The sequence below is a fragment of the Etheostoma cragini genome, chromosome 11 (assembly GCF_013103735.1).
Source record: "Etheostoma cragini isolate CJK2018 chromosome 11, CSU_Ecrag_1.0, whole genome shotgun sequence".
NCBI lineage: Eukaryota > Metazoa > Chordata > Actinopteri > Perciformes > Percidae > Etheostoma > Etheostoma cragini.
This window is the reverse complement of record NC_048417.1, coordinates 25,786,023-25,806,320: the sequence shown is the minus strand read 5'-3', so window position 1 is coordinate 25,806,320 and position 20,298 is coordinate 25,786,023.

Here is a 20,298-nt window from a genome sequence, read left to right as displayed (position 1 = left end):
TCTTGACATGAATAACTTTTCTATTGAAAAGAGTGATTTCTCAGGGGATGTTAACACAGCCTTAATTTCCTTATTCCTGAAAAGGGATAAGGATCCTACAGAGTGGTCTAGCTATCGGCCTCTGAGCCTGCTTAACACTAACATAAAAATCTTTTCAAAGCTTTTAGCCCGTCTCATATGTAAAACTTAGTAAACCCTGGCCAAACAGGATTCATAAAAACAAGACTAGCAGCAGATAATGTTAGACGCGTTCTCCACATCGTTGATGCGGCAGAGGACAGTAAGAACCTAATGTCACTTCTTTCTCTTGATGCAATGAAAGCCTTTGACAAACTTCAGTGGCCATTTTTGTGGTCAGTCTTAGAGGTGATGGGCTTTGGTAAAACTTTCATTGGTAAGCTTGTCAAAGCTTTGTATTCTAATCCCTAAGCTTGACTCTTAACCGGACGCACCTCCTCCTCTTTATTTACTGTTTCTCGATCCTCCCGCCAAGGTTGCCCCTTGAGTCCTGCATTTTTTGTAATTTCTCGGGAGCCTTTGGCTCAAGCCATTCGCCCATCCATTATGGTGTCAGCAATATGTATTTGAAATACATAGCATCATCTCTAATCATTTGCAGACACTGTTTTGGTTTTCTTAGAGAACCCCTCTCAGCTTCTTCCTTACCATATACTGTATCATTGTGCGGGGAGCATAGAAGCTAATCAGGATTTAAAATTAACTGGTCAAAGTCTGCACTACTTCATTTAAATGACTCTGCCCACAGTTCAATCATCACTGCTAAAATCCCCATTGTAAAGCTGTTTAAATATTTGGGCAATGAGGTCGTCCCTGATTAAACCAGATTATTAAACATAACTATTCTTCTGCTCTGAAGATCTTGAAAGATATGGAAAAGTGTGAAAAGTGTTCATTTTGTGAGCTCTATGCTACCTCTCTCTTCCATCCTGCTGGCTAGTGGCGTAAATTACAATCAGCGTCTCAGTGTCAGTGTCTAAGTTTATTTGAAAAGGCAAGCGGCCTGTTGGCAAGCGGCCTAGATGTCTGCTCTACAGAGGAGGAGAGATCCTTATCCTGGTGGCCTTTCCCATTATTTTTGGTCTTTTGTGTTGAGCCCCCTTCTCACTTTGTTTAGCCCAGATTCTTCTCTCTGCTGGCATACCTTAGAGACTGCTATGACAGAGCCGTGGTCACTCCATGACGTTCTTTTTGCCAATGTTCCTAACAAACAGTGAGAGCTAAACTTTGGCCCCATTATCTCTCATCTTATCAAAACTTGGAGATTGGCTGAAACATACTGTTATATTGCTTGTAACTGGCACACTGTTCCCCCTATATTCAATAATACAGCACAACTGATTGGAGGGAGGCCGATAACAACCCCACAATGGGGGGCTTCATTATCTATCAGACATTTTTAGCGAGGTTGGCTTGTTGCCAACACAGCCGTGATGGCCCAAACCTGGATATTGATCTCGACTAGCATAATGTATTCCAGAAGTGTCACACAATCCAGACCATCAGCAGATTCACTACAATTTCATTCATATGACATATCTCGCCCCTGTGAAAATGCACCACGTAAAATAATTAACAGCCCTTCATGCACTCTCTGCCCAATAAAAGCACAAGGTAGATATCTTCACATAATATGGGAGTGATCTCCTGGTGGTCAGTTCTGGAACCATGTTGCATCCAAAATCTCTGCCTTGATTAATGTCACTATGCCTGTTACTGTCAAATTGTCTGTCTTAATTCTGAATGACTTGTTGGCCTTTCAACTCTCTGGAATTCAGAAACTTGCTGTGTTTGCTGGACTTACAGCTGCAAAGAGATTGATTGAAACCAGTTGGAAACCACCTCACGTCCTGTCAATCCACGCATGGACAATCGGCTACCTGGATGTGGGGTATATGGAGCTTTCCACGGTGCGAATTAATGGAGCGTCGGGAAAGACTCTAGAAGCTTGTCTGAACGTTGTTGAGGCTAAGAAGTCCGGGCTGTAGCCATGTTTGGTTCCTTGTCTTGTGTTTGTGTGTTTGTGTTTGAGTGTGTCTGCGTGTGTTGTTTTTGTCTCTCTCCGTCCCGTCTTTTCTCTCAATGTTTAATTTTACATTTATTTATTTATTTTAATTATTTCTGGCCATGAGACGAGTTCTCTGTCTCAGTGGGTTGTCTGTGACTGTTTGTTGCCGTTTACTTTTCCAGAATAAATAAAAAAATGCATCACAAAAAAAACAAGGTTTTTGGTAGTGGGTGAGAGGAAATAGTTAAAAAAAAAATCTTCTTATGTTTGTAACTTGAATCTTGTATCATATTGTCTTGTTCTGCTTAAATACAAAATACATAGTTGCTACTGCTTTGTATTTATTTCTGTTTCACCATTCTCAAGTCGCACGACCTAAACAAGTCAGCAAAATGCAAATTTTAGGATTTGAGACTTGCTTGACTTACACTGATAAAAGACTTGACTTGAGACATGTGACCACTTTTTATTTTAGTAATACAAAGTATTACGAAGCAATGTTGTCTTTTGTTTACATTTTTAGTTTTGTATGATATTTAGACAATCTTACAAAACAAGATTATGTTGCATGAAATTCTGCATGGTTAAAGAATACCATTAATGAAATGAAACCAATATACTTAAATAGTTTGAATAACTTTTAATGGCTGATGAAAAAGGAATCTCAGTATATTAACATTTTATTTTAAAAAATGTATTTATTTGTATATACTTATACACATAAGTTGTATTTTTTTTTCAAATTACTATACTTTCTGTTCTAAAATGGACTTTGCTCAAACATTATGATGTTAAATTAAGTCACTGACTGACCTTTTTAGCACAGAGTGCGCATTCACACATTCTACTATGAGTTTTCAAATTTAAGTCACAAGTACTACAGAATATAACTATTTGCCACCTGTTCACAGTCAAACTGAAGAACTGTGATTCCACGCAGTTTGTACGTGTTTGAAGTAATTAGAAAACATCAGAACTGTGTAACGTTGGAGAACAGATTTTAACTGGCAAACCTCCAGATGTGATGTATTACCTAACACACACACATATACAGAAACACACACTCAAACCTTCAGTTACTGTTAGACTCTGAGTTTGGTTCCAGCAGACAGAAGGTTGGATGTGAGCAGCTCTTCATCTCTCCGCCACATTAGAGTGACACATGGGAAAAAAGGCTCCCTGGGTGTTTGTGGTGGCAGTAGCCCGGTGAACTCTGGCTGAACCTCAGCCTCTGATGGCCTCCAACCGGTCAGGCTTGAGCTGTGCATAAAGACTCACAGAACACACACACTGGTAATGCAGAGCATTCCTTACTGTTACAGAGGAATATGAAAATATATCCAGCATATAAAAGACATTGTCCTCACATGAAAGTTAAGCACTTATGACTTGTTGACGTGAAATAAAAACATACTTTTTTCTTATCAAATACTAATTTCTCATGTCTGTGGGTATTCAGTAAACAATACAATAACTAGAACTTATGCAAATAGACAGTGCCCCTTTCACTGTCCGAGCCCATATTGCTGACCGTTTAATATTAGATTTAACATTTAGATTTAATGTTAACATTTTTATTTTATTTTTTTATTTTGCAGTAATTTATACTGTAATTTATGCAGTTCTCTAGTCAAGTATGCTAAAGTGTTTGTATGGAGTAAGCTGTCCATCAACATGGAGTTTATTTTTTAGTTTATTGAAGTTTGTTGAGTTTGTTCTTCAGTCTTAGACGCTACTTTTATTAAACAGCTAAACATGCTGCTGATGTAAGTGAAGTGGAATGTCAGAGCCAAAGTTGTAACATTACCAAAGGCCCATCAATCATTTTGATTAACAATACATCAAAAAGTTACAAAAATTTGACCCACTACACATCTGATATGGAAAGACAAGAAGAGAGAAATGTCCTCTGATTGTATCTTTATAAACAGTTCTTACTCATCTGTTACTGTCTGGTTGTTGCCTCAAGCATCCACTTCTGTGATCAATTATCAGACGGTGAGGTTTGTGATGCATTTGCTGGAGCGGCTGGATTGAGACATACAGGTAGCTGAGGTCCTGCTTCACTGTGACTGATGGCACTGGAATGTGCAATCCCTTCAGGTGAATTTAGAGCTGAACCTGGGCTAGATCCTCTTTACTAACTGTAGATCAGCAACTGCAGCACCGTTAGCTAGCATGTTGCTGCTTGCTGTTTGTAGGGAAGTTGTTCAACCCACAGTATCTGTGTGACTTTTTATGTGTATTGTTTGCATGTTGATGCATGTTGTGAATGGGCATGGCTAAGGCGATATTCACGTCTGAGTACTGATACTGTACATTTGTATGGTTTCATTTGTTTATTTTTTGTGCAGGTTTTGCCATCTGTTTTTTTTGTTTCTTTTTTAAAGAAGATTGCTTTAAAGCAATTTTCAACTTTAATATAAAAAATAAAGGACTAAAACAAAATAATAAAACAGAAAACATAATGGTTAAACTAGCTTTGACTAGTCTTTGAGCTTAAAGGTTCATTATCAACCTAAGAAAATTCCTAGCACAAGATTATCTACTGGAAATATCCTGGAGGTTTCAGCCACAAGTTATGGCCTATATCAGCATAGAGTTTTGTTTCTGTAATTATCAGGTCACCTTAATAAGGTGTTCCAGTTGCATGACATAATAAGCCTTTAAAACATTGCAGGCAGTACGAGAGATTAAAGCTGCACTGAGAAATGTATGACCATTAAACCCTCAGAACAAACTTATAGATTTACAAACAGAAGGACTTAGGCACAAGTAATGGTTCTTACACTAGGTTTTCACAGGCAGCTTTCTTCCTCTCCAAATCCACTGTATCAGTCACGCACAGTGGATTCTCAGTGGAATTGTGTCACCACAACATGATGCTGATGGAGTGCCCATTTTTTAGTTTTGTAATTGGCCTATCAAAACTATTTGTAAGTTTTCTACTCCAGCCTATAAGTTCTTAAGTTTAGTTCACATATGTATTTCTAGCAACTAGCTAGTCATCGCTACAATGCTAATGTTACAACAATGCTACTACTAAAACAAATATATAAAAACTCAATACCAGCTGCCTGGACAACTCTCTGCCAAGCTAACAGTTATGTATTAACATCCCTATGGTCATACAAAGATGTACCATACATTTCAAATACAGAATGTGTGTGTACACACAACGTTTACCGCTCTTAGTCAACTTTTGGAGAGTGAGAGCAGTGAAAATCCAGGCACTTTTGTTCTACTATTCTCATAGGGAATCAATGAGCCTTCACCTCATTGAAGGCTCCTTTCCTGTGGAACGAGCTGGGTTTGGGAGGCAGACACCATCACCACATTTAAGAGTAAACCTGAAACGCTCCTTGTGGATACAGCATATAGTTTTTGAATGAGGAGTTGCAGCGCTGGGGGAGACCGTTGGGGGAGGGTGCATAGCTACAGACACGACACCCATTCTCTTTTCTGCTTCTCTTCATAGTCGTCAGATTCATCAACCAACCTTTATAGAACGGCTCATGTTGGCCTTGGACCAGCTCTAATCTGTCTTTCCATTTGTGTGCATCCATGTCCCAGAAATGCTTGTAACTACCTTAGTCCTTATGTTTTTTTACACCCAGCAGTTTTCCTTGAATTAGGGTGGCACCTAAATCATGGTTGCAGCTGTCGTTGTGGTCCTCCTCCTCACCCTGCTATGTCCTGCTACTCCATGCAATGCTCTGCAGTGCCAGGCTACGCCCTGCTACGTCCTGATATGCCCTGCAGTGCCCTGCTACGCCATGAACTACCAAAACTAGTGTTTATAGTCATAGTTTCATTTTGTTTTTTGGAGGAATTACCGGAATTGTTGGGTCTTTGTAAATTACAGAATGTGGTCTGGACTTCTATCTGTAAAGTGTCTTGAGATAACTCTAATACAATAAATTAAATTGAACTGGATTGTATTGAATTTAACTGAATTGAATAACTGGCATGTCTGAGCATGTGTGCAGAGAGCAGCTGCCCACAGTTTTCGTACAGTAACTGCATTTTCTGGTTTGTGTGTGTGTTTCTGTGTGTGTATGTGTGCGTGCGTGCGTGCGTGCGTGCGTGTGTGTGTGCTTGCGTGTTTTTGTGTGTGTGTGTGTGTGTGTGTGTGTGTGTGGTGTCTGCTGGTGCTCAAGGTGAGAAAGAGGAGGACGGCGTATGTCCGCCTGGGCCACACTGGCCGAGCAGACAGGTAAAGGCCATTACCCCTGGCTTGAACGATATTAGACATGGTTGGACGTGCCCTGATTCTAAACCCAAAACTCATTTCATCTCTGTGTGACCTTTGCCACTATCACAACACAGCAGTAGGTTAAGGTCAATTGTTTAGGTTGAGGTGTAAAGCGCTGTGGCGCCTTGTTTTCTTTCTTTTTTCTTGCCACAATGTTGGACAGCAAAAAGTAGCATAAATCGCATTCTAAAGAATAAAGCATAGATTTTATTTGTTTTAAAAAGAACCATAATGATCACAGAGTCCTCCGGGGAGAGAATTGAGAGCTCTGCGTTGCATGTTTCTACCAGGTTGTAACAGCAGCTCTGTCGCTAACAGCATGACAGCACATATGGCTCTCTGTATTTTTGGCAGATACCATACATCTAATATATCTTAAAGCAAATGGCCGGGTGATAAACATTTGTCTTGAGAGAATTAACAGAACATCACCTGTGAAAAACGTTTTTTTACTCTTTTGCATGTTGGAGACAAAAATGAAGTCAAGCTAAATTTAACTAATACTAACCAGCTATATATATATATTTCACTGACTTCTTTTTAGATTCTTGCAGCCCAAAATACCTGAAATTGCAGACGCTTAAGAACAAAAAAAAAAGATAAAAGTTGCAATGCGTTTTTATGTTTGTTGCAATGAAGTTGCAAAAAAGTGGTGATGTCTTTTGTTTTATTTAAAATTGAAAAGGAAATTGGTTTTGGGGAGAATTAAACTACTCTATACTGAGTTTTCCTACTAACCAAAAAGGCTCAGGAGGCTGCAAATGTTGGTCTAACATGAAAATGGCTGGTGGATTTAAAAATTTGAATCAAATTTGAACATGTATGTCAGTGGCTCGTTGATCTTTACATTGTTAGTTTATTTCCTATCCTGGGCTGGGACACATTCATACAGTTAAATAAAGGACTTTTATGACTTTAACTTATCATTGCACTTACAATAACGAGCGTAGCAGTCCTCAATGTAGGTCCTCCTGTACGTCTCATCTCCTGTTTTTCCTGCATCCATCGTGTGTGTTTGTGAGTGACTGGTCAAAATTGCAAGTCGCACCAAAGATTAGTTGAATTTGCGTGAATTGGATAAATACATAAACTTTTAATTTCGTGACCTTTTTTTACGTAGGCTGTTGCGTAGACTGTGGAATTAAACAGGTCATGAATAAAATCAAATTTCAGTCAGGAGTGACATCTTTGTCTGCAACGATAGCTGATAGCAAAGGGAAAAACGTATGACTATATGGGTTATGACTCTGTGATTGGCCCCTGCAATTTGTGCACGATTCTGATTGGTTTAGCAGGAAGGTGAACGCCTCCAACAGCTGATTGGAGTAAGGTAGAGCATTGATGAAGAGTGTTAACAGGTCTTCCTGAAAGAATTTACACTGAGATACATTTCAATCAGGAGAGACTAGTTGCAGATATGCAACAAGTACACACAGCATGATAAAATGTACATTTATTTGAATAACAGCTGAGTTTATTTAGGAGTGCATCGATTAAGAGTTAGGTTTTCCTGAACAAAATCATAGGGTTAAAGAATTTTAAAAAGAAAACGAAAGAGAAAAAGTTTACTGGCAAAACAATGGGGGTCAGTGATTGGTCGCTGGGTACGCACATTCACAGATCGTTTATCGCTCTGTCCCACTCACTGGACACAGTCAACCCAAAGAGCCCAAACATTCGAAGGGTCGTACAAATGGCCGTATCATGAGAGAAAGTTGCTAACATGGCAATACTGCTTTGTTGTTCTTTGTTAATCATGTGTGGGTTGCCATGCTTTTAAAAGGAGGTGGAAGAACAGGTGATCAAGGTGACTCGATGGCACCACAGGCCAACAAGCATATTATTAGCAAGGATCTGCATGCAGCCGCCCCAGCCACAAACTTTAGTTTTTATAGTTTCACATCGCAAAGGTTTTGGGGGCTGCATCTCTGTAATTTTCCCAAAACAGCTGTCAGACAATCATTCCAACTTCACACAGCTACTGTTCAGGTCTTCAGAGGTACAGGAACTTGTTCCTCACCCCTTATTTCCACCAACTGCGGAACTACTGCGGATCCGCTCCGGAACGGCGACGGAGTCATTAGGTTTCCATTAAAGTCAATATGTGTATTTTTACTGACTGACCTGATTCCGTCCCAGCTCCGGCAATTTGCTGCCCTCCAGAACAGATACACAGAGCTTCTACTTTTGCCAGATGCTCTGCAGCAGTTCAGCACAGGGCAGATTGTGTGGAATAGCACAGAAACAAAATGAAACATCCAGTTAATTTAATTTTCCTGCACTTCACATGGAAAATGTCATAATGGGCGGAGACAGGTCTGAAGTCAACAGGTCAGAGGTTTTGTAGTTCTGTTTATAGAAACTACTGTATTGCACAATCATACGTGAATTTGCGAGATTTTGTGGATCCTCGTGACTTCAGCTGTCAGTCATGGCCCCAGCGGTTCTGCAACAAATCTGGACCTGGTGGGTTTTGGAGGACGGCGGAGCACGGAGCCAATCAGCAGTTGGTGGAAATCCAGGTTCAAGCTCTATTTTTCCAGTTTTCACACACAACCACTTCTGTCACCCTTTTAATGTACAAACAAATGCAACACGATGAATGTTTTTGAGTCACTGCAATGTTGACCTCATTATTGTGTCTAGCCCCTGTCCGGCCATTAGGAACAATTATAATGACTTTCCCCTTGCTAGGTATACAGTAAATCCCCCTGCCCAGAGGTGTGTGTGTACGCGGATATTCTATTAATTACCTCAAACAGATACAGTAAGTAAGTAAGTTACTGCAGTGTGCTATTCTTATGTGATATATATACTGTATATATTAGCAAAGTGAACTTTTGTTTGCATGGAGAATCTGCTAAGCAACATTTTTATTTTGTTTTATTTAAATTTTAGTTGAGTCAGATCTTGATCACTAGAAGGACTAGTATATGTTTTAAAGAGGATCTTGTGGTATTTTTAGTTTGTATTTGTGTGTGAGAAGTGTCTCATATGATCCAGATGTAAGGTGTTGGAAAGAGACCACACAGAGGTTCCTCTTGACCTCTGCCGGGTCAGTGCTTCCATTTACTCACGCTACACACCTCCTCATCGACAGACAGCACCATGAAGCCTGCAGGAATAGGTGTGCTGCTCCACAAACCTTTTGCTGTGTGGTTTCTCTGTTTACACGGCAACATGTGATTGACCTCTCCCTCCATTCTCTCGCCTCCACACCAAAAGAGGAGCTGAAAGCAAATCTGTTTCTTGCAACTGTGTAATGGTTTCCATATGGGAGTCCTCGGCTCCAAGTCTACCACTAAGAGAGTCTATAAACCTTTGAGGTGCACATGCAGTGGTTTCCAAAGTTCAACTCTGGGAACAAGTGGGGATCCTGGGACAATGACAGAGCTTTTGTGAGCTAGTTCTATCCAGCTGCTTGTGTGCTTCTAATTTGGCAGGCAAGGGTGGCTGGAATTGGGAATTACTATAAAATATTAAGGAACAGAGCAGACACACATGGAGCGCACGCAAACGTCCTCACACAGAAAAAAGTGCACACAGTATCAAAGATACGAAAAAACATCATAATTATGCAACTTAGCACCAGTTATTACATTACCACTTATCAAAGTCTGCATGTATTACAAACAGTGTGCTCCTGCATATATCAACATAAACTCAGTGGTTAAAACCTTTAAGAGGCTCTCACACACACACTGGTGATAAAGAGCAACTGCTGCTGAATTGGAGCTTGCGCAGGCTGGCAAATGCACCTGCAGTAAGTTAATCAGTCAGTGTCTCGGGCAGCTTATACAGACCAGCTGTGCAGTTCTGCACTCTGGAGGGTCCCCTGGAAAAGCAGCACATTTCCTTTCATGCTGGAATCAGGCAGATGATAAATTGGGATCCAACAAAGGCGACCATTCAGCCTCGCTAAAAAGCATATAACCAATTGCTTGTGGATGAGCGATGAGCGAGAATTATGCCCCACAATTTTTTGTATTCCTCACTCTCCGCCTACAACAGAATCGCCCACGTAGACACCAGAGTTGCTGCTGCACAGCTCTTTAAGCTTTAAGCTTGCCTGAACCTGGATTTTGTAGTATCTTCTCTGATAAATATGGTGTTTTAAGAGATTGCATGTCATACGGCAACATTGTTCCATCTAATTTTGTCATTAATTGGGGTATGTTCTGTCGTTATGTGTACCTCTGTGTTGTGTTGCAAAGGCAGCCATTGGTAATGAATTAGACATTTTTATTTTCTGGCACCGCCCTCAGCTGATTACACCCCCCAATTAATTAAGGCACTGCCTCAATGAAATCAAAGCAAGCACTAATCCTAAATCTCTTAAAGGACAGTACCTGTGTTTTACACCCAGGGTCTGTGACTGTGAGAGGTTTAACGAGATCAGGGATGGGGAGCACTTCTGAATTGAAATTTCTGGTATTGGAGGACCTTTGTCAAGTCAGTAAAAAATAACCCTGTTGATGTCACAGTGATGTCATCAGGTTTATCTCAATTAGCGCTTGGACAGAATTAACAATATAAAATCCTGAAGGTCTGGATTTCACAGCCTCTGCTGATTGGATTAGACAATTTAAAAACAAATCTGCAATACAAAGGCACTGGATTAGTTAATATTAAAGGTCAAATAATATTTTGAATTTGTACTGCAGTAACCATTTTAAACACTAGCTGTCACGTATTATTCTTCAATTCTTTAAAATCAAGTTAATTTCCTAAATATATCCTTTATTTATAAAATGCAAAAACATATTTAAAAAATAATGAAATTGCTTAAATTAGGTTTCGATGCCTGAACTTCACAAGACTAAATGTTTATACAATCAACACATATAGCTATGTGCTGAGGGAAGTAAACCTTCATGTGATGCCCAGTAGGTTAGCAAAAGGTTTGCCTTGTGATTGACCCACTGAAGTGCATTCTCTGTGGATCTTCCAGCCAGTGCCAACACACAGCTGGTTGAGCTACACAAAATGACTAGATATGACCCAAGTTATAAGAGACACAAAAAAATGAGACACTCTAAATGACTGAAAATGGACACAAAACTACCAAGATCGTACACAAAATAAGTACAGGACACAAAACAACTAAAAATAGATGCAATGCGATCACAAAGATACACAAAATGGGGCACCCAGATAGCTCAGTTGGTAGAACGGGTGCCCATGTATAGAGGCTTACTCCTCGACGCAGCCGGCCCGGGTTCGAATCCAGCCTGCGCCCCTTTGCTGCAAGTCACTCCCCCTCTCTCTCCCCTTTCACAATTTCAGCTGTCCTTTCCATTAAAGGCCTAAAATGCCCAAAAAAATAATCTTAAAAAAAAAAGATACACAAAACGACTACAAAGGGACGCAAAATGATTAAAAGTAGACTTGACTAGAGTTTGGGGTGGGTGGCCTTTTACATGTCTGTGCCCAGGGGCCCATCGTTTGATAATCCGTCCATGACGCTCTGGACTACATCCCATGACTTTGGGCTGCAGCGTGACGTTCAGGCACAACTACAGGAACATCAGTGTCAACATCTTGTGCTTCAGGACTCTTAGTAGCATAGTAGTGACTGTAGAGGACAATGTTCTTTCACATTTCCATTCCATTCCAAATCCTGTCTGTCAATAAAAAGTATCCAACAGCCTTTACATTAGCTGGGGTTGTAAAAATTGTCTGTAGCTCTAATAACTAATAATAAACATAATGAAAAGGTAACAGAGCATTTAAACTTTTTGTAAATAAAAACAAACTGTACATTGAGACGCAGGCAAAAACAAGTAGTTACCTGCAAAAAAGAAACAATGGTCTAAAAAACACTTGCACATTACATAATATATGATCAATAAATAGAGATTATATTATTGCTTTACTTGTCTTTTCTCATTTAAATGAAAAAGAAAAAAACCTTGACATGGACGACTTGTCGTTCTTTTTCTACTACACACACACACACACACACACACACACACACACACACACACACACACACACACCTTCACGCCTGCCAGTGTAAATTACGGTCCAAAAATATTGCCAATGACATCATGACATTCATATGACCAGCAATTAAACCTATGATCTACACTGTGCCTGTCAACTCAGCACTGTTTAACAACACTGACTGTATGAAACAAATACCAGCAACTGTGTCGCTCTGCTTTTCCCTGCATTTCATCTGATTACAGAAGCTCTACAGCTGTTAGCATCAGATGCCTATTGGCTAGTAGCCTAGTAGTTAGTGGCCTAGTGGCCTAGTTGCTTCTAAATACATTAATTCCGTACATTAATGCTCACCATACACCACTAATGTTCTTGCCTACTCCAGCCATTAAATGCACAGGTACAAGTACAGACACACGTGCGATCCATTCTTTCTTACACACACACACCGACACCGACACACACACACACACAGAATTCCATAGGGACCACACATGACGCTTGCTGGTGTTAAAGTTGTTAGGCACGGTCCGTGCTGAGCTCCATTCCCAAAATGCCTCCCAGTTGTAACTTGAACTCTTTGAGGAACACATGGGATGAGAAACACATCTCTCAACCTCTCTCCCCCTGTCTCAGTCTCTCTGCACTTTATACATGATCATACTCATTTACACATTGATAAGGTGCAGTCAGTAGCCTCGGGCCCCTCAGGCCTGGGACAGGTTGTAGCAGCATGGTATCCTTTTAACTTTGTCGGACAATTCTGCAATGCACGGCCTGCTTTGCTGCATTTAATTCCAGTGGAGGAAGAATTGTGCTCTTCACATAGTGAATGGGCGTTTTTCTTTTCTTTTAAATTTTTACAACAGAAACCAGTACTCATGTTCTCTGACCAAGTGTGCATGTTGTCTTCTTTAATTGTAACTGCAATTTGTTTGTAATCCTACAAAACTGTAGTTGCCATGCTCAGGCAGTGTGGGAATAAATGCAGCAATGCAGAGTTTTGCAGGATCTTTCAATTTGAATTTGTGCTCCTCAAAAGAATGAGGAAAAGAAATTTCAAGAAATGCCAGACACTTGTTGTGTGCATAAACCTAACAACCATAGAGATGACAGATCATAGAAATCATTTTAAATGGCTTTTTGTAACCCATTTGGATTTGATTGCATTAAGGACAAGCTGAGAACACAACTTTGACATATTATCACCTTTTAAAAGTGTTGTGCAAACACATTACCAACGTGTTAGCATTTGGAGTTGTGTTCCTGGCCACCTGATGAATGTAAGTCCAATGCTCACTCTCCTTTTAGCTCTCTTTTGGTTTTATATCGATGTCTCTAGGCTAGATTCTTGAGTCAAATGTGATACTACTGTACATTCCTCCACAATCCTGACATTTGTTTATAATCCATTTTAAACACTGGATAATAAGTAGCCATGTGTGTTGTCAATTTTGGTACCAAAATATAAGACTGAGCGAATGCTTAACTAATCATTAAGGAATGATTAACTATTTGTTACTTTTTTGTTGTGTGTACATATTGTAAAGTGTTAACAACTGAGCTAAATTCAAATATGGATTGTACTTAACCGCGGGTGTTTTGCAAAATTGACACATTTTATATTTCTCATGTGAGTTTAAGTGTTAAAAGTTAAACATGTTGATTAATAGTTTAAACACAGACAAGGACAACCTGAAACACAGCACATTTTCAGACCTGTAATATTAGCGGATTGCTGTTTTGTAATACTCTAGTCCATACTGTGTAAAAATGTCCTCTTCCATGGCTTTAATAAAACATTTTAACACTTTTGTATTCTTGTGTAAAGCATTGTAATTTACATGCTGCTGATAGCAATCCTGTGTCCTGCTGTTCAGTAATAACTGCAGTGGCAATGCTACTGTCCATCTTTCCTCCACTGTAAACACTATGTAACCTTTTATTAGGCAAGAATATGATAAGATTCAATATCACAACCGATGCGAGTCTATTATTGCCCAGAGAAGGTGCACATAGGCTCCTGCAACAGTATTTTCATTTCATGCGGAAAAGCCCTCGCCTCGAATATCTATCTCTGACACCTCTGTAAATGTCTGCTCCGCCGCGGTGATGGAAACCCTCCCCCCAGTCACATACATATTTATGGGGCATGTGATGCAGCAAAGCAGGGCTTTACACAAACAAAAAATGATCTGTTCAAAGACAAACACAACCATTAAAGCGTAACTCTTGCCAAAATGCAACCTAGGGTGTTATTTTAATGTACCCGAGTCAAACCTTTGTTTAAAAGCATAATTAAGATGGAAGCACCACTTTTAACATTTACCATATTTTTGTTTTTTTCAGTCAAATAGCCTTTTGAATAGGAGAGCTAGGGGCGCTGCTATGATAGCATCAAAATCTCTATTTTTAAAACACTAAGAAGGCTCGACACAACGTGAAGCTCAAAGTATCACCAGGGGCTCTACACATGAACTCAGCATTGAGGACACAGAGTTTACTAAAAAAAAAAGGTTTTTAACAACTCACTTTAGTTGTTGGTTTACCGCTTGCTGACATTTTGCCAGTCAAAAAGAAACAATCTCCGACTGCAACGTAACAGAGAGAAGGGTAGACATGGAAAGCGCCTACAGCTTAATTCCATATAAATGCACCCTATGTTTTGTCATAAGTGAAAAACAATGTTGACCTTGTAGTTGAAAAAAGAGCCTTTTGTAAGAATATTTCCTCCTATGGAGTCAACTCATTCGCATTTGGAGATCGACAATTTTTGACTGACAAGATGGCGGATAGCGTATACAACTGACGTGAGTTGCTCAAAAACTCTTTTTATTAAACTCTGTAGACACAAACAATGTTCTCAATGCTGAGTTCATGTGAAGAGCCCCTGGTGATACTACGAGCAAAGTTTCATGTTGTGTCGAGCCCTCTTAGTGTTTTAAAAATAAAGATTTTGATGCTATCATAGTAGCGTCCCTAGCTCTCCTGTTCAAAAGGCCATTTGACTGAAAAACAAAAATACGACCAATCTTAAAAGTAGCGTTTCCATCCTAATTACGCATTTAAACAAATGTTTGACTCAGGTATATTCATAAAAAGACCCTAGGTTGCATTTTGGCGAGAGTTACGCTTTAAAGCTAATATGCAGAATATACAAAGCACAGTCAATTTTCAACTCAAATTCAAGCTTGCTTGTAAGAACATATTTAAATACTCCATTACATTAAAATGAATTAACTTGAACTGATTTAAATATATTGCTCTAAATGCCTGTATTTAAAAATTTTGATATCTGTTTGATCTTTTTGAAACTTTTTCAGACATAAAAGAGTTGTAAATTCAAAGCTTTTTCTGGCCAATTTCAAGAGTGTAGCATTGGAACCAGTTTAAGTTTTTAGTGATTCGCTTTATTCAAAGGGCCTTACAATATTAGACATTTTAACATGTGTGGCCCCAGTGGGAGTAATGAAAGGCCCTTGGTTGTTGTCTTTTTGGACATGTCACGGCTTTAATACGATAATTTGCTCATATGATTTGTATTACAGTATGTATTTTCTATGTTATTATCATATTTAGATAAAGTACCAAATGAGTTCCTGCTATAAATTCTAACACAGTGTAGCCTACTTATACTGATGCAATGCCATTTTCTATCAGCCACACACAGTAAACAATGCTGCCATTTTATTCTACAATTGTTGGTAAAGGCGATTGCTAACGGATGATTTGTGGAAATGCCAACGCTGTCACTTTTATTGTTTCTTTAACCTTTCGTACTGGACGCCCAGAAGAGCGCAAGAGACAGTTTTACGGCGCTGCTCGGAAAACAAATAAAACGCTGGTGTGTTTTGGTATTCTTCGGGTCTCGTGGATTGAAGTGGGAGTGTAATTTGGATGATGGGATGTGCTGGATTTGGAGCCTAGCTCGAATAATTAAAGATTGTAAAAACATCTGAGAGCTAGACACAGACTAATCTGTTTTAGGTTCACTTACAATGTTAGCTACAGATGTCTTTGTTTATTGACAATCTATGTTACCAAGAATGACTTAGAAATGATGCAACTCCAAGGGTGTTTTTAAGACACAATGCCGGATTTTTTAGTAATTTCTGAGAAATTTAAAGGACACTTGTCACTGAAAGAACCATTCTATTCTTTGTGACCTCCACCCACACTCACCAACATGATCAATTCAGCTTTGGTAAATAGTTTGCAGTCGGCCCTACCACGGTCTCTGAAATAATTCTCACGTGACTTGATTCACAAATTGAATCAGAGACACGCCAGGCAGGCCGCTCACCTACCTGCTGGCTTGAATAAAAATGGCATCGCCTCAGCGGGGGATGCCCAGCACGGTCCTTTGAATGACGGTCCTGTTGAGGAGCAGGGGCATCGAACCATATAACTAACACTGGGCTTCTTGAAACACTCTGGATGAGCTAATCCTGTTGGCATGGTTTGTCTGGTAGGAAGCGGGGGTTGAGAGGAGGTGGGCTGGGGAGCGAACTAATCCAAAACACCAGTGCTTCTTTACATTAGAGTCCAACCCTGTGGCTTTTTGGAGACTGATACAGTTGGCAATATTGAATAATAAATCTTAAGTATCTTAAAATGTTCTCAGGATACCCAGAATAGCAGAACAGAGTTAAAGCCTCTGAAGTAGGTTTTACATTATCATGGGGCACTAAAACCTAAACTTAAAAATGATTTAACTGTTCCTAAAAGGCTGACTGACACACCATTTAGCAATATGGTAAACTGAGAGAGACATTACTAACACATTAAACAGTCATGAGCAAAACAGGAATAAATGCAAAGAACCTAATGCTTTTTCTGCCCCTTTTAATAAAGAAGACTCTTCAAATCAGAGGTGAGCTGTCAAAACATTGGAAATTAAAAAATAATGATTTTTCAATGTAATCCACCTTGAATTCCCGCTGTCTGCAGACAGGCAGGCAAGATGAACACTAACACACACAAAGCACACAAGTGTATCATACCCGCTAAACAATTATTATTGCGGTAGTGTGTTCAAATTCAAATAGTCTTGTGTGTAGGCCGTTAAAATAATGAACACACGCAAACACACACACAAAGCACACAAGTGTATCATACCGTCTGCAGACAGGCAGGCACGATGACACACACACACACAAACAATTATAAAACCATCTACCAGTTAATCCATGTAGGCTATGATTTCCACACATTACACACACATACACACACTCATAGAGTGTTAGCAGCAGTATGGGAGGCCTGTACATCTCAATGCTACTTTTGTTACTCACCCATGATAAAACAACGGCGGCCATTTGTGCCACAACTGCTCTGTTGGCCCTCACAGCTCACTTGTTGACAGGCTGGTAGACAGAGGGAGACATGTGGAGTTTTAGTCTGCCTCCTCCTGCGCCACCCACCCCTGCCAGCCAGTGTGTGTGTGTGTATTCGTGCGCATGCGTGCGTGCGTGTGTGTACTGCTGTGGATCAAATTGAGAGGACAGATGTGTTGTTGGGTGCATTGTGTATACACGGAGAGGTTTTCTGTTTCTCCGTCTGGGTTCCCTCGACTTTACACCAGATCCTTCACAAATGGCCTAAAAGACCGAAGCACGGTCAGACCCATTTATGGAGTTGATGAGCAAAAATGATTATCTACTTATGATAGGATGTTTGTCTGCAGGTCACAGCCTGAACTGCTACTTATGAGTGTGTCTGTGTGTCTTTACTTTGACCAAGCATGATACAGGTTTTCCTGTAAACCGAACTGCAATGTAACGCTAAAAGTATTGAGATTATGTTGGGATTATTTTTAATATTATTAATCAATATATTGGCCATAGGTTGCTTTACTGTAAATCCCAAAATTAAATGAAAAAACTCCAAAAGTACTCAAACAAAATGTATCTCTATGAAAAACCTGTTATGGGAAAAAATATCATCAAAAGGTTGATTTGTTCTCAAAGTTAATATTTATTGTAATTATTATAGGGTGCATTATTGTTTGTTAGTGCAATTATGACAGTCCAAACAAGAGTATTGGAATGATAAGTTATGTGTGCGTCTGGTCATTTGAATCCTATTTGTGGCACCTCAGAAATATCACTTTAAATTAGAATGCTTGCTCTCTCTAACATTGAGCTTGTTTTGTTATATGTGAGGAAAAATGAATTGTAAAATTAAGAATTTCTGTTCTTAAACCAGGAAAGGTGACTAATAACAAAAGCCCACCGCTCCACTTCTGATCTGGGTGAGCCCTCCTGCTCTGTAAACCTAAAAATCACTGACCCAGGCAGGCAGAGTGATGTCAAATCAGAGCTTTTTGTTTTACATCACGTGAATAGATGAGTTCAGGTTTTACTGTACATTCATACAATTCTTCATCAACAGGGAGGACAGCAGCCGTGGTTCTGTTCATTACCTTCATTTGCATGTAAATTAAAGCTGCCTTGTAGCTGTAGGGCTGGCTGTGGAGCCACTGACTATACTCTGCAGTCCCTGACACACACACACACACACACACACTCACTCACTCACTCACTCACTCCCGTGTAATTGGTAGGGAAATGTTAATTTGTTTGTTTTGAAATTTGCATCACACTCTGATTTCACATGTGCACACACTCAGCTTTTATCATGCATGCCTGGAATAAAATGCAGGACTGAAGCAAGTGAATAACTCAAATATCCTACCTCTCGGTTTCTATTGGATAATTACAGAGGCCCTGTGTAGGAGCAAACTATTCTTCTCTTCCCGACAGATCTGAGGCCAGCAGCAGAGTGGTTAGAAAACAGGTAGAGGCAAAGATCCAGTCAGCCTGTCACAACATTTACCTTTGAATTTGACAAATTGATCCCAGCCTACTGTTCCCCTCTGTTTTCTCTCCTCTTTTTTTAAGAGGGGGTTATACTGTCTTTGGCCTGTCTCCAGAGTGATTACAGAAGAGACAAACTCTTCCTATAAGGGAAGTATGAAGCTCCGGATGACAGATGACCTCCAGGCTGGAGGAAATAGCCCAGTTTTATCAGGAAGAAGCACACTCAATAAGTAATTTGGTCCAAAATAATTACACAGTGGACTGCTGTCAGCAGCAGCAACACGGCTCTCAGTTTAACATCCGAGACACTCTGGCTTCACAAAGAAAGAAAATTGTGTTTTTTAAATCTATAATCTATCTATCTCTCTATATCTACAATTATAAAAACACATTTTCAAAAGGTTTCTAGTGCAGAATAATTAAAAGTGTCCTTGTAAACAAATCTTCTCATCAATATAAAAATACAAATAGAGTTTCTCAGACACCTGATGGGTTAAAGGAAAAATTTGCTGGAGGAAATTGGAGGAATGATTAATTTCAAAGTAACCAAAGGATGTTCTTTTTAATTTTCCTTATTGGCAGCTTAAACTATTGTTATTTATTTATGTTTTTTAACTTTATGTTAAATACAGTTTAGCTGGATGGCTTTTTATGTAATGTGGGTACATTTGTTTCTTGTCAATTTAGCCCAAATACAAAATGAATGAATGGATGGGAATTACCAGAATTGTTTGGTCCTTGTAAATTATTGAGTGTGGTCTAGACCTGCTCTATTTGTAAAGTGTCTTGAGATAACTCTTGTAATGAATTGATACCATAAGTTAAATTGAATTGTATTCTGCATCTGTTTTTTGTATCTGGGTCTGTCAGTAGGGAGTTGGATTAGGAATCAGTGGGTTGCTGGTTCAAGTCCCCTATACAAATCAAATTATGGTGGTAGCTGGCGAGGTGCCAGTTCACCTTCTGGGCACTGCCAAGATCTTGAGCAAGGCACCTCCATTGCTCAGGGTGCCTTTCTATAGGCAGCCCCCCACTCCCCCCCACTCTGACATCTCTCCATTACAATTAGTGCATGTATAAGTACTGACCATGTGTGTAATAGCCACAACGTTATAATTTATTTATTATTATTAGCTGATTAAAGGGGATGATTTGCAGGGTTTCAAATAACCTTTGCAGTCATATTTTACTGTAATACATTTAAAAACTGTATTTGTTTTTTTGTGGTAAGTAGGCTATATAATAATAGG